Genomic DNA, 13,571 nt, shown 5'->3' on the forward strand with positions numbered 1-13,571 from the left:
GCCCAGATCTGTGCCTTTGGAAATACACAGCCTACTACCTCCTGGAATACTCTGTTTGGCAGGATTGCTCAAGAGGCACAACCACATAGAAATCACCTCAGCAAGACCATCCGATCCACCAGGAGTGTGCTTTTCTTGTCTACCCACACTGAGCATCAGGATCTTAACTGTACCACTCAGGAGAAATGCATCAGGCTAAAGATTTCATGGAAACTACAAACGATTAATTACAACAATAGATTCCTTCCTGTGGAATAAAAACTATAGGCAGTGTTCTATACATTTAACCTAAGCAAAAATCATAAAAAAGAAACATAATGTGCATCTGACCCAGAACTACCTAACATAGTATACGGCCAGTCTTACTCATTCTACAAATATTTTTCCTTTACGTCAACTCCACTCATTAACAAATTGGTCAAGAGGCATGTACCTGCACGCCAGGAAGCACCAAGACCCGGACTCCCTCGTGGACCGCGTCATCTGTGTTGTGGAGAAGGACAAATGACGTCCTCCTGCACTGTGCTCCTGTAGAGAGGCTGGAGATTCCACTCAAATCCTCTTCTCCAAGAAGGACGCCAGTGGGGATGACTCCTGCACTTCTGACGAGGAACTGACCTTTGACCCCGGCTATAAACCCCACAGAGGGCAGTCATCAGCACAGGTCAGCTGCGGCCCGGCCACTCAGAGCCACGAGAGGTGCAGAGCCCAGCTTCCGCAGGGGCGCCCTGGTCTTCTTAGTGAGTATGTCTGGGGGAGCTCAAGGCCATCTGCCGTTCAAAGTCCGGCCTCAGCTGGGCCTGCCTGGTCCACAGGCTCCCCGCCTGCCCTGCATGTCCACCGTGGGGCATCAGCATCCTGCTCTGTGTCTTTAGCCGTCACCTGCTGTTGGCCACCTCTCCACAGAACCGCCACCTCTACCTCGTCTCCCCTTATGCCTCCCCGGCCCTCTCCAACTCCTTCCATCACGTCCAGCTCTTTAACCAGGACCGTTCCCACATGGTGTCTCACTTCCTCCAGGATTCCTACTGCACCACCTTCAGCAGCTTCTCCAGCGTGACCACCTTCTTCAGGGGAGACCTGCAGCCACACCTGGACAGGGCCTCCAGCGACCCTCTTCCGGCCTCTGAATACGCGCCCCACCTGGGTTGCAGGTCACTTCCGGTGTGGAGCTGGGTCTGCGGCCGCTTGTGGAGCGGATGCCTCGGGTCACAGGGGAGGAGTGGGCCCACCGCGTGTGCCCCGAGGGCCTCCTGCAGCAAGTCCCTGAGCTGAGACCCCGGCTCTTCTCAGGAATGCGGAGCCAAGTACCCCCTCAGGGAGGGCTGGGCAGGGCCGGCTGGCGGCGCCGCGGGGGCGGGGCGGTTTCCCCCAGGGTCTGAGCCCCAGCCTACTGCGCCAGGCTTGGCGGTCCCTCCTATGGTACTTCAGCTGGGAGGGCTCTGCCAAGGATAGCAAGGCCCACGTGCGCAAGAAAACTGATGAGGATTTCCACCTGAAGCTGCCGTGGAAATCCGTGAGGCCTGGTCAGGGGCGGAGGAACTCACCGCCGCATGAATACCGCAGCCTCATGGCCAGAGACGAGAGCCGCTCTCATAGAACCAACAAATTCTTTGAGGGTCGCGAGAACCCAGGGCTGGGCCTGCTGAAACGACATCCTCCTCCCCGACTGCCTGTACCATGACGAGCTCGGCTACGTCCAGGGCAGGAGTGACCTTCTGTTCCCGATCCGCTAGGGCTCTCAGGACGAGGTGGATGCCTTCCGCTGTTTTTGTGGCGTCACGGAGCTCGTGCAACGGAACTCTGAGGAGATAATGAAGCAGCAACTCCTGCTACTCCTGAAGGTGCTGGATCCGCCGCTCTGAGACTTCCCGGACTCCCCCGACTCCGGCTCTCTCTGCTTCTGCTTCCGGTGACTGCTCCTCTGGGTCAAGAGGGAATGCCCCTTCCCGGAAGTCCTTCGGCCGTGGGAGGCGCTGTGGACAGGGCGCCCTGGCCCCAGTCTGCACCTGCTGGTGGCCTGCGCCGTCCTAGACGTGGAGCGGGACACCTCATGCCTTCCGGCTTCGGCTCCAGCGAGATCCTCAAGCACACAGACTAGCTGACCACAAAGCTGAGCTTGGAGGACGTGCCGACACTGGCCGAGGCGCTCTACCCGCCGCCGACAACCTGCCCGGTGAGTCCCTGACCCCTCACAATAGCCCGCAGGCCCCATCAAACCCCTGACTTTTCGCTCCCTGACCCCCAGCCCTCGGTGAGCTGCCCCACCACGTGCAGGAGGTCCCAGGTCTGGGCCGTCCTCGGAGCACCACAGGCTCTCACTCCAGACCCCCCACTGCCGCTGTCCCGTACCTGTACCCCACCAGCTCCGCCGCCCCGCAAGGACACGGGCCCGCAGGCGGACCAAACGGCAGCCCGGAGATCCTGCCGGAGGAGGGGGAGGAAGGTGCGAACTCCTAACCCTCCTGGGCCTGCTGAGCCATCATGTTGGCTTGGGCCTGGGTGAGGAGGCGTGGTGCCTCTAGTCCCCTCCGACCCCTCAGCAGGGTTGACGTCTGGCCATGTGGCCCTGATCCGGTCAGTAAGGTTTAAGAGGAGGCCGGGGGTGAGTGGTGGGGGTCGTGGAGACAGGGCTCCCTTACCTGCCTGAGTTTAGGGCTTTTGGAGGAGTAAGGATGGGGGCGTTAAGGTGCGACTGCCACTTAGTGGATGTGCGGGAACACATCCCGGACATAACCGAGACGGAAGGGCCTGCAGAGCTGCTCACTCTTGGGACCCTGCCCACCAGATTGTTCTGTGAGAAAGAAAAACTCATGTTTAACGCCCACCCCTCCCCCCACCCAAAAAAAAGGAAATTGGTGAAGACTTAGCCAAGCAGGGCTGAGAGAAATGTCTCTGCTCTAAAGTTCCTGTCCAGGTCTCTCCTTACACTGTCCATCATACTCTGTGGGCTCCACACTATCCTTGTCATGCCTGTGTCATTTCCTCATATAAGTTCCCTTATTTCTAATTCCAGGCAATTTTTACTCTTTGCTTTTGCCTTGCATAGGACATGGTTTAAGTATACAGTTTATAGCAATGGTATTTCTAAGAATGTTTGCTTCCTCCAGTATGTTTTACAGCGTTTCCACTCAGGAAAGACTTCTTTTTCAATGTGCATGGTCCTATAGTGCAGTTCTTGCCCATATGTCTGTGCTTCAGGTGACTCCCAGTCTTGCCTCCACGTGTGATCTCCATGAGACTACTGGAGAAATGTTTGTTTTGTGGGGTTTTTTTTTGGGCCACATCAACCAGGGATAGAACCCATGCCCCCTGCAGCAAAAGCACAGAGTCTTTACTGGACTGCCAGGGAAGTACCATGTTCTGTGGCTCCTCTTGTTGAAAAAAATATTTTTCAGAATAAGGTTTAAACAGAGGATGACTTGCTCTCCCTTAGCTCTGTTTGGAGGAAAATATACTGTCTTCCCCACCCACCCTTATGCCTTATTTCTAAAACAATAAACATTCTTATTGACTCTTATAAGACAGTTAACATATAATCTATCTCATCTCAGAAGAAAGAATATTAATTTCCAAACTGTGCTTTAGGTGTCTGGAACAAGACACAATAAAGGGCAAGCTAAGAAATCATTCGTGATTCAACTGAATAATTTCCCCAAAAGGGAACTGGCTTCAGTCAGCGCTATCAGTAACTTTTGCTCTATTCTCAGCCCCCAGGGCAATATTTAATGTGCTACATGGTAATAAGCTTCTGTGTGCTATTATCTGAAGAACTAAAAACCTAAAAAAATTCCATGAAGTTGTTAGTGTTGACCAAGAAGGAAGGAAACTCAGATGCCAACATTTGACCTAAAAATGTGCTAAACAAACTAACTAGAGAAACAAGAGACACTAACTTTATGTTTGTGGAACATACAAAGAGAAGCTCATCCCTCAGCTCCTATGTTTCTTTTTTTAATCTAATTAATACTTTGCATTATAAATAGTTTTAAAATACCTTTGGTTATGCAGTGAAACAGTGAAGCCACTGGAAACTCATACAAACAATGCAATAGAAAAATCAAAACCAAAAGAAACAACAAAAAAAAGAAAAACAATTTAAAAACCTAAATCAGTTAGGATTCATTTGGATGTAAGTAAAGGAAGTTGTTCAACTCAAAATGGGTAAAGTTAAAAATAAGGAGAGGGAGGGAAATTATTGGCTCACAAAATGCTAAAGTCCACAGAAAACTGAGCCAGGGGCTCCAGGGGTATTAGGCCTTAGTTTCTCTCCACCCGTTGGCTCTGCAAACCTCCTAGGTTGGCATCATTCTTAGGTAGACCCTGTCCTCATGGGGACCTTGTAGCTCAGGCTTACCTCAGCCTAGAGCTAGCAGTCACTGCACAGAGAAATTGTCTCTTCACTATAATTCTAAGAAGTGTCCCAGAATTGAGTGTCATTGTCCTGAACTAGGTTACATGCCCACCCTTGAACCAACCACATACCAAAGGGACATAATGTATTCGATCTGGAGTGGAGGAAGGTGCTACACTTGAGCCCCATCCTCATGGACTGAAGGAGCTGAGGAGGGAGGGTCCCCAGAGTAAAATCAAGGTGCCATTACTAGAAAAAGGTAAAAGGATGCCAGATAAGCTAAAGGTTGCCCAATCCAGCACTCAAATTAATTAAGTCCCCAACCTCAGCTTGTGAGATATTTGACAGGAATTTTTTAAAAGGGAAATTAAGTACAGTGATGCAAGTCACAATTCCAACTCTTGACTAATCAGCAAACACAGACATACATAAATATATTAGGACAGTGGCCCTTCCATTTTAACAACAAGAAAATATGTGAGTCACTCAGACGGAAACTAAAATCTGAATCTATTCAGAAACAATTGTTAACTCAGTTCTAAAGCCACAAGCATCCAAGCACATACACTCTCGTGTCAAAGAGGTCCTATTCCTCTTCACTTCAGTTTGCATCTTGTTGTGACATTACACCATATGGTGTGGGCAAAGTGCTCTTGTATGCAAAGTGAGTTCAGAGTAAATGAGCTAAAAATGTCTTACATACATAATGGCTCTTGTTTCAACTTAACTGTGACTACTAGATTGCTGCAAACACCAAAATAATAGTGCTGCTAATGAGGAGATTTGTTCATAACTTACTACACTGTCAACTCTAATGTTCGACCATAATGGTTATTATTTATTGATATGTTGTGTGTATACAAAGCAGTCGCTGAGGCCAAAAGCAGCATCTTAACAGAACCCAAGCCTATTAGATTGTGAATAATCTCCTAAAGATAACCATTAAAAAAAAAAAATCTGCCCAAAGTCTCTGTTATTTGAGGCATCTTAATTGAAAAGACAGAGACCTAGATTTAAAGTCAGAACACCAGGATTGATCCTGTAAGAGACTGGAGTGACAACTCCCAGTGCTGGTGAGGGTGCAGACAAGCACTTCCAGACATCGTCAGTGGGAAAGTTTAACCCAGTCTTTTGGAGAGGAATCTGACACTATACATTAAAATTTTTAAAGCTCATATCCTTTGATTCAGCAGTTTTACTTCTGGGAATCAACCCTGTAAAAATTAAAGTAGCAGTACATGAGGACATACATACAAGGATGTTTATTGCAATTGTATTTGTGATAGCAAAAACTTGAAACAACCTACTCATCCACAAGAATGGAATGGTTGAGTAGACTGATGCATCCATTTGGTCACAGGTTATAATGCAACTACAGAAGAACAAGTCAGATTTACATTTTAGCTTGGAGAGATGAATATTATGTACTATTAGGTGAGAAAAGCAAGTTGCAGGAGAACGGGACAGATAAATAATGATACATGAGGTAGACAGATAATGTACATCCATGTATATAAAGATATGTACACACATATAGTATGATCAGAACTTTTGTATAAAAGAATAGAATAATAGGGTTTGGATTCAGGCTCTGAAATTTGAGAGATCTTTGAACTTCACTTTCTTCATGTGCAAAATAAAGGCAATCTTTTTGTGAAAATCAAATGAGATGATGATGAAAATGATTTTTGAACTGTAAATAGCAATCAAATGCCATATAATAATATTACCATAATATAGTCTTATATGAGTCTAAAGTTCAGGTTCCACAAAGTCCTCCAAAGGTAGTGTCAACTTGCAGAATTGTATTTGGCTTTATCCACACCAATATCAGCCGCTTCTTCTGGTCTCCAATTGTGTGTAACTGGATTCACAAGAGAGAAAACAAATGGGGAACTATATTAATACCTCTGCAGGTTACCCATGCAGTGCCAGGAAAACACTGCATATGTTCCCAGAGGAGCCACACAATCCATTCAGTACTTTCAGCCCTAACAATATCATGTTTTTCTAGATGGCTAGTTAGAGGACCACAAAAGATAATAGCCTTGCAGAAATACGGTTGTGTATAAGAAGTGTTTCCACTTTTTAGAATTAATGTATTCTCTCCACATATATGCTTTATACAGATATAATTTTATATCCTGACTCTGGGGCCATGTGACTCTACTTCTTTCTAGTTCTGTAATCTTGGAAAATTACTTAGCCTCTCTCTATCTCGGTTCTGTCACTTGCAAAATGGGAGTGATACTACTACTACCACTTCAGACTGTTGTGATGATTAAATGAGTTAAAACTTTTTTTTTAATTGGAGTAAAATTGCTTTACAATGGTGTGTTAGTTTCAAACTTTTTTTTTAATTGGAGTATAATTGCTTTACAATGGTGTGTTAGTTTCTGCTTTATAACAAAGTGAATCAGTTATACATATATATATGTTACCATATCTCTTCCCTCTTGGGTCTCCCTCCCTCCCACCCTCCTTATCCCACCCCTCTAGGTGGTCACAAAGCACCAGGCTGATCTCCCTGTGCTATGCGGCTGCTTCCCACTAGCTATCTACTTTACATTTGGTAGTGTATACATGTCCATGCCACTCTCTCACTTTGTCACAGCTTACCCTTCCCCCTCCCCATATCCTCAAGTCCATTCTCTACTAGGTCTGTGTCTTTATTCCCGTCTTACCTCTAGGTTCTTCATGACTTTTTTTTTTCTTAGATTCCATAAATATGTGTTAGCATATGGTATTTGTTTTTTTCTTTCTGACTTACTTCACTCTGTATGACAGACTCTAGGTCCATCCACCTCACTACAAATAACTCAATTATTTTTCACCATTGAGGACGATGTTGGCTGTGGGTTTGTCATACATGGCCTTTATTATGGTGAGGAAAGTTCCCTCTATGCCTACATTCTGGAGGGTGTTTATCATAAATAGGTGTTGAATTTTGTTGAAATCTTTCTCTGCATCTACTGAGATGACCATATTGTTTTTCTCCTTCAATTTGTTAATATGGTATATCACATTGATTGATTTGTGTGTACATTGAAGAATATGTGCATTCCTGGAATAAACCCCACTTGATCATGGTGTATAATCCTTTTAATGTGCTGTTGGATTCTGTTTGCTATGAATTCTTTTTCAGGTAGACTGCCTATTTCCTCTTCATTTGTTAGGTCTGGTGCGTTTTTATCTTGCTCCTTCATTTGCTGTGTGTTTTTCAGTCTTCTCATTTTGCTTATCTTACTGTGTTTGGGGTCTCCTTTTTGCAGGCTGCAGGTTCATAGTTCCTGTTGTTTTTGATGTCTGTCCCCAGTGGATAAAGTTGGTTCAGTGGGTTGTGTAGGCTTCCTGGTGGAAGGGACTAGTGCCTGTGTTCTGGTGGATGAGGCAGGATCTTGTCTTGGGCAGGTCCACGTCTGATGGTGTGTATTGGGGTGTCCTTGGACTTATTTTGATTTTAGGCAGCCTCTCTGCTAATGGGTGGGATTGTGTTCCTGTCTTGCTAGTTGTTTGGCATAGGGTGTCCAGCACTTTATCTCGCTGGTCTTTGAGTGAAGCTGGGTGTTGGTGTTGAGGTGGAGATCTCTGGGAGATTTTCACCGTTTGATATTATGTGGAGCTGGGAGGTCTCTTGTGGACCAGTGTCCTGAAGTTGGCTCTCCCTCCTCAGAGGCACAGCACTGACTCCTGGCTGTAGCACCAAGAGCCTTTCATCCACACAGCTCAGAATGAAAGGGAGAAAACGTAGAAAGAAAGAAAGAGGATAAAATAAAATAAAGTAAGGTAAAATAAAGTAAAGTTATTAAAATAAAAATATAATTATTAAGAAAAAACAATTTTTTTAATTAAAAAACAAAACAAAATGGACAGATAGAACCCTAGGACGAATGGTGAAAGCAAAGCTATACAGACAAAATCTCACACAGAAGCATACACATACACACTCACAAAAAGAGGAAAAGAGGAAAATATAATAAATCTTGCTCTCAAAGTCCACCTCCTCAGTTTGGGATAATTTGTTGTCTATTCATGTATTCCACAGATGCAGGGTACATCAAGTTGATTGTGGAGATTTAATCCACTGCTCCTGAGGCTTCTGGGAGAAATATCCCTTTCTCTCCTTTGTTCGCACAGCTCCCGGGCTTCAGCTTTGGATTTGGCCCCACCTCTGCATGTAGGTCGCCTGAGGGCGTCTGTTCTTCTCTCAGATAGGACAGGGTTAAAGGAGCCGCTGATTCAGGGGTTCCGGCTCACTCAGGCTGGGAGGAGGGAGGGGTACGGAATGCGGGGCGAGCCTGGCGGCAGAGGCCGGCAGGACGTTGCCCCAGCCTGTGGCGCACTGTGCGCTCTCCCGTGGAAGTTGTCCCTGGATCCTGGGACCCTGGCAGTGGCGGGCTGCACAGCTCCCCGGAAGGGAGGTGTGGAGAGTGACCTGTGCTCGCACACAGGCTTCTTGGTGGCGGCAGCAGCAGCCTTAGCGTCTCATGCCCATCTCTGGGGTCTGCGCTGTTAGCTGTGGCTCACACCCGTCTCTAGAGCTCCTTTAAGCAGCGCTCTTAATCCCCTCTCCTCTGGCACCAGGAAACAAAGAGGGAAGAAAAAGTCTCTTGCCTCTTCGGCAGGTACAGACTTTTTCCCGGACTCCCTCCTGGCTAGCCATGGTGCGCTAACCCCTTTAGGCTGTGTTCACGCCACCAGTCCTCTCCCTGCTCTCCGATGGAAGCCCGAGCCTCAGCTCCTAGCCCCCAGCCCGACCCGGCAGGTGAGCAGACAAGCCTCTCGGGCTGGTTAGTGCTGGTCGGCACCGATCCTCTGTGCGGGAATCTCTCCGCTTTGCCCTGCACACCCTTGTTGCTGTGCTCTCCTTCGCGGCTCCGAAGCTTTCCCACTCAGCCACCCGCAGTCTCTGCCCAAGAAGGGGCTTCCAGTGTGTGGAAACCTTTCCTCCTTCACGGCTCCCTCCCACTGGTGCAGGTCCCGTCCCTATTCTTTTGTCTCTGTTTATTCTTTTTTCTTTTGCCCTACCCAGGTACGTGGGGAGTTTCTTGCCTTTTGGGAGGTCTGAGGTCTTCTGCCAGCGTTCAGTAGGTGTTCTGTAGGAGTTGTTCCACATGTAGATGTATTTCTGATGTATCTGTGGGGAGGAAGGTGATCTCCGCGTCTTACTCTTCCGCCATCTTCCGAGTTAAAACTTTTAAAGGACTTAAAATGAGATATTACCTAATAGGTGCAAAATAAATGTTAGTTATTATTATCCTAAATGTTCCATTAATCATAAGTTTCTGTGCTTTTTACATATTCATTATATAGTCTTCATAACCATCATTTTATTGATGTTTAATAGAACATAAATAGCATGCTCTACAAAATGTCTCTATAAATGTCATTTATTTGTACATTATTCTGTTTGCTTCTTGTTTTTCAAAATGTTTTCTATTGTACATTAACTTTTTCCATATTCTGGATTATTCCCATAAGATAGACCCCTAGCCCGAAAGAGTTTAGAGGAAGAAAGAATATAGAAATCTTTGGGTATTTTGATATATATTGAAAGTAGGACTTTAGGTTATGAATATATCTTTACTGAGTCCTTTCTGATCTCCCTTCAGAACTTGACATGATTTTCTTCATCCAACCATTCAACACCTGCTGATGTGTTTATCAAGGTTCATTTAAGAAAGGTCATTATAGGAAATGACCCTATTAAAATTCATATATATATAAAAGTATTTGAGTTTCAGATCTTTAAAACATAGTTCCTTAAGTATAATCACATCATGTTAGAATTTTGCTGCCAGTAAGGAAACTTTGAACTCAAAAAAAAAAAAAAAAAGGAAAGCCCACTTAATGACATTTTTAGCACATAAAATTCCCCCTCTGAATCATGCACTCACAAACCATGCACCCCTAAACATTTAGCTCCTCCTGACTCATTCTGAAGCACTCTGACAACTTCTCCATTGAAATTCAAAATGTCCCAATACGGTAACATCCTCTCTTCCTCTAATTAATTAGTTCCCTTTCCCACTGGCAAAATGCAAGAGTGATAATCTCTGTATTTACAGATTGTGGAATGAAGCACACGCCTGGAATCTTCCACTGCCCACTCCTCTAAGCATTCCCATCTTCCAGGCATGCCTGTCTCAATCCTAATACTGGATTTTCATTGTCCTCCTTCCCTGCCACCCCACCAGCACTGCCAATAGGTGACATCGTATCCTTCAAAATCCCGGATGTTCTTAAACCCCATTTCCATCTGTGGATGCTATAATTTCTGTGCCCTGTCTGCACAGTTTGCATAAGGAGACACACTGCCCTCACTAATTTATGTGGATTGATCTAGGCTTCCAAGACACAGTTAGCTCTCCCATGACAATCTGCTTACTTTCCTCTTCTACCAATACACTCTGAGTGTTCCATCTTGTATAGGGGGTCTCTCTACATGGAGAGCTCCCATCATGCCAGAGAAAAATTGAATCCATTGTGTTTGCTCTCAATAGCCCCTTTCCCTTATTGCTAATTATTACAGTACCCAAGAAATAAACATGAAACTCATTCCTCAGGTATTTTTCTATTCTGTTGCTACAACTCACACTGGGCTGCTGGTCTGGCAAGCTTTCAAGTTCCTTTGCCACCAATTATTGAATTAATTAATTTTCCAGCAAGCTCACTCTTTGTTCTGTGTAGCACGTAAGTGGCACTCAGGGATGGCAAGTTTATACTAAGAAAGCAAGACAAGTACTAATTTAAGTCACTATGAGAAGCACTTAAAACCCCACACCTTCCTAGTAGACCCTTACTGACCATTATCAACCTCCCAAGTGGGACCAAGTGAATGATTTCAGAGACCTGAAAATTTCACCTAAGTGGCCTTGCATGAACCCAGACTAAATTTGAAATTAAAGTCATTCTTTGAAACCCCACTGGAAATTCTAGCAATGTGGCTAGGGAGATGCTACTGGTTGGCAAAATGGCAAGTCATTTATCTTCTCTGCCCTTGTTTCCTCACACATGAAATGAGGAACACTGATTTGCTTCACAGGAAGGCTACATGCGTTTAATTAATTAACAACACAAATCAAAAATAAAAGCTGTGGAACACCTTTGCTCAGCCCCTAAACTTGGTAAATCTGCCAATAGCATTCATTGTTTAGTTGATCTAACCTAGGTCTTTCCTTAAGTTGTGGCTCTGGTCTGGCCCATAAGTACGTTTTTGTCTACATTTATAGAAATTTATAGGCACACATGTGAGTTTTGGTTTCCTATTTTAATGTTTTCTTTTCACTGCAGCAATTGTTGAGGTCTTATGTTTTCTTCATCAAATGCTCACTGAGCTCCCCATTTACTACAGAAAACACTAGGCAGACTTGCCAAAAAATTGCATGTCCGACTAGCGTATATCTAGCCAAATGAGCCCACATCAAACTCAGTTTTCCTTTCCTTACTCCAAAGTACCTTCTGTGACTAGACAAAAGGTGATGGAAACTTCATCCTAGAACATCAAACCCTGCCAGGCACATTTCCATCTGTCCTGTTGAAGATTGCCAAAAACAGTTTTTTAGGGTTTTTTTTTTTTCCCTTAGTCAATCAAAAATTCTCTCAGGCATAAGTTATTTTAGGACTAGGAAATGTGTTGGTTCCTACCCTGACTGACTTCTTGGACTTTGGAGGACATACCTGACCAAAATAGGGGGCAGAAAAACAACCGATGTACAGAAGTGGTACCTTCAGAATCTGTTTACTTCCTTCTTTTAGCTACAATAAAACACCCAAAGACATTCAGCCTAAGTGATGAAGAATCATGTCTGTAAGGAGAGAGAGGAAATCAGATGTCTTAGATCCTAAAGAGGTAGGAAGCTTTACAGCTAGAGCCTAGAGCCAAGAAGGTTAGAAGAGAAATGATATTAATGCCAAGGAGGGAAGGTCAAGGCCAAGGACTTGGGGTTGAATGATCAATGGCTGGTTGTCCAAGACAAAAAGTAGGCTGCCCATTTTGACACTGGGACAAGGAAAAGTCTTACTGATAAACAGGGACAGAGATAGAAAACATTCATGTTAAATGTGTTTATTCTCTTCTCTAGAGAAGACCAAATTGTTAAAGGGGAAAGGTTTCTTAATACCTCTCCCTGAACTGACGCTGTATCAGTTTGCTAATTTGTGCCAAATTAACAGTCATCTCTCATCAGTCAACTTTAATTGATTCTCAGGACCACCAAGTATTCCCAAGACCAGTTCCCGCCCTGGTTTAGGCTTTATCGCTTAAGAGGGGGAAGTGTAAGCTGGGACGAAGTGAGAGAGTGGCATGGACATATATACACTACCCAATGTAAAGTAGCTAGCTAGTGGGAAGCAGCCGCATAGCACAGGGAGATCAGCTCAGTGCTTTGTGACCCACCTAGAGGGGTGGGATAGGGAGGGTGGGAGGGAGACGCAAGAGGGAGGAAATTTGGGGATATATGTATATGTATAGTTGATTCACTTTGTTATACAGCAGAAACTAACACTACATTCTAAAGCAATTATACTCCAATAAAGATGTTAAAAAAAAAAAAAAAAAAAAAACTGTTCTATGAGTCTTTTTTCATGTTTTTCCTAAATAGCCACAGCAGGATTATGCCTGAACATTGTAGTTTCTAGATGCACAGAGATGTTAGTGAGTCTTTATTAAGAAAGCATAGTTTTGATCACCATGCTACACACTATAAGAATTTTTTTAATGAGGTTCTTCCTTCCACTAATAAAATTTGATTTTTAATTGAAAAGTCTGTACTCCCACAACTATAATAGCACTGAACAAATGCATTAACAAAGTGATTTATAGTCAAATGTAAGTCAAGATAGTACTGATAAAGCAGAATCCAGAGTTCTTGAATGAGCACCCTCCAACCACAAGACCAGGAAATGAGGTCAGACCTAACTGGGGAAAGTGACCACCCCAGCTGCCTTCCTTTTTTACTTCCCACTCACTCTTTAACCCTCTGGCATCTGTCTTCCCTCCACCACATGCTGGCTATATGAAAGTTGGTGGTTCCCAAATTTAGTGTGCATCAGAATTACCTGGAGAGCTTGTTAAAACACAGATTGCTGGGCTCCAGTAGATCTGGAATGGGGCCCAAGAATTTGCATTTCCAACAAATTCCCAGGTTCTGCTGCTGCTGCTGACCTGGGAACCTCATTTTTTTTTTTTTTTTTTTTTTTTTTTTTTAAGTCTCAG

The 13,571-nt window shown here is 44.6% G+C and overlaps 1 pseudogene; it reads left to right on the forward strand.

Moving 5' to 3' along the window:
• The first annotated feature begins 427 nt into the window (after window positions 1-427).
• Window positions 428-2,460, forward strand: LOC112399123 (TBC1 domain family member 17-like; annotated as a pseudogene).
• The last annotated feature ends 11,111 nt before the right edge of the window (window positions 2,461-13,571 follow it).

This window comes from Neophocaena asiaeorientalis, unplaced genomic scaffold (assembly GCF_003031525.2).
Source record: "Neophocaena asiaeorientalis asiaeorientalis breed wild unplaced genomic scaffold, Neophocaena_asiaeorientalis_V1.1 scaffold11, whole genome shotgun sequence".
In the NCBI taxonomy this organism is placed as follows: Eukaryota; Metazoa; Chordata; class Mammalia; order Artiodactyla; family Phocoenidae; genus Neophocaena; species Neophocaena asiaeorientalis.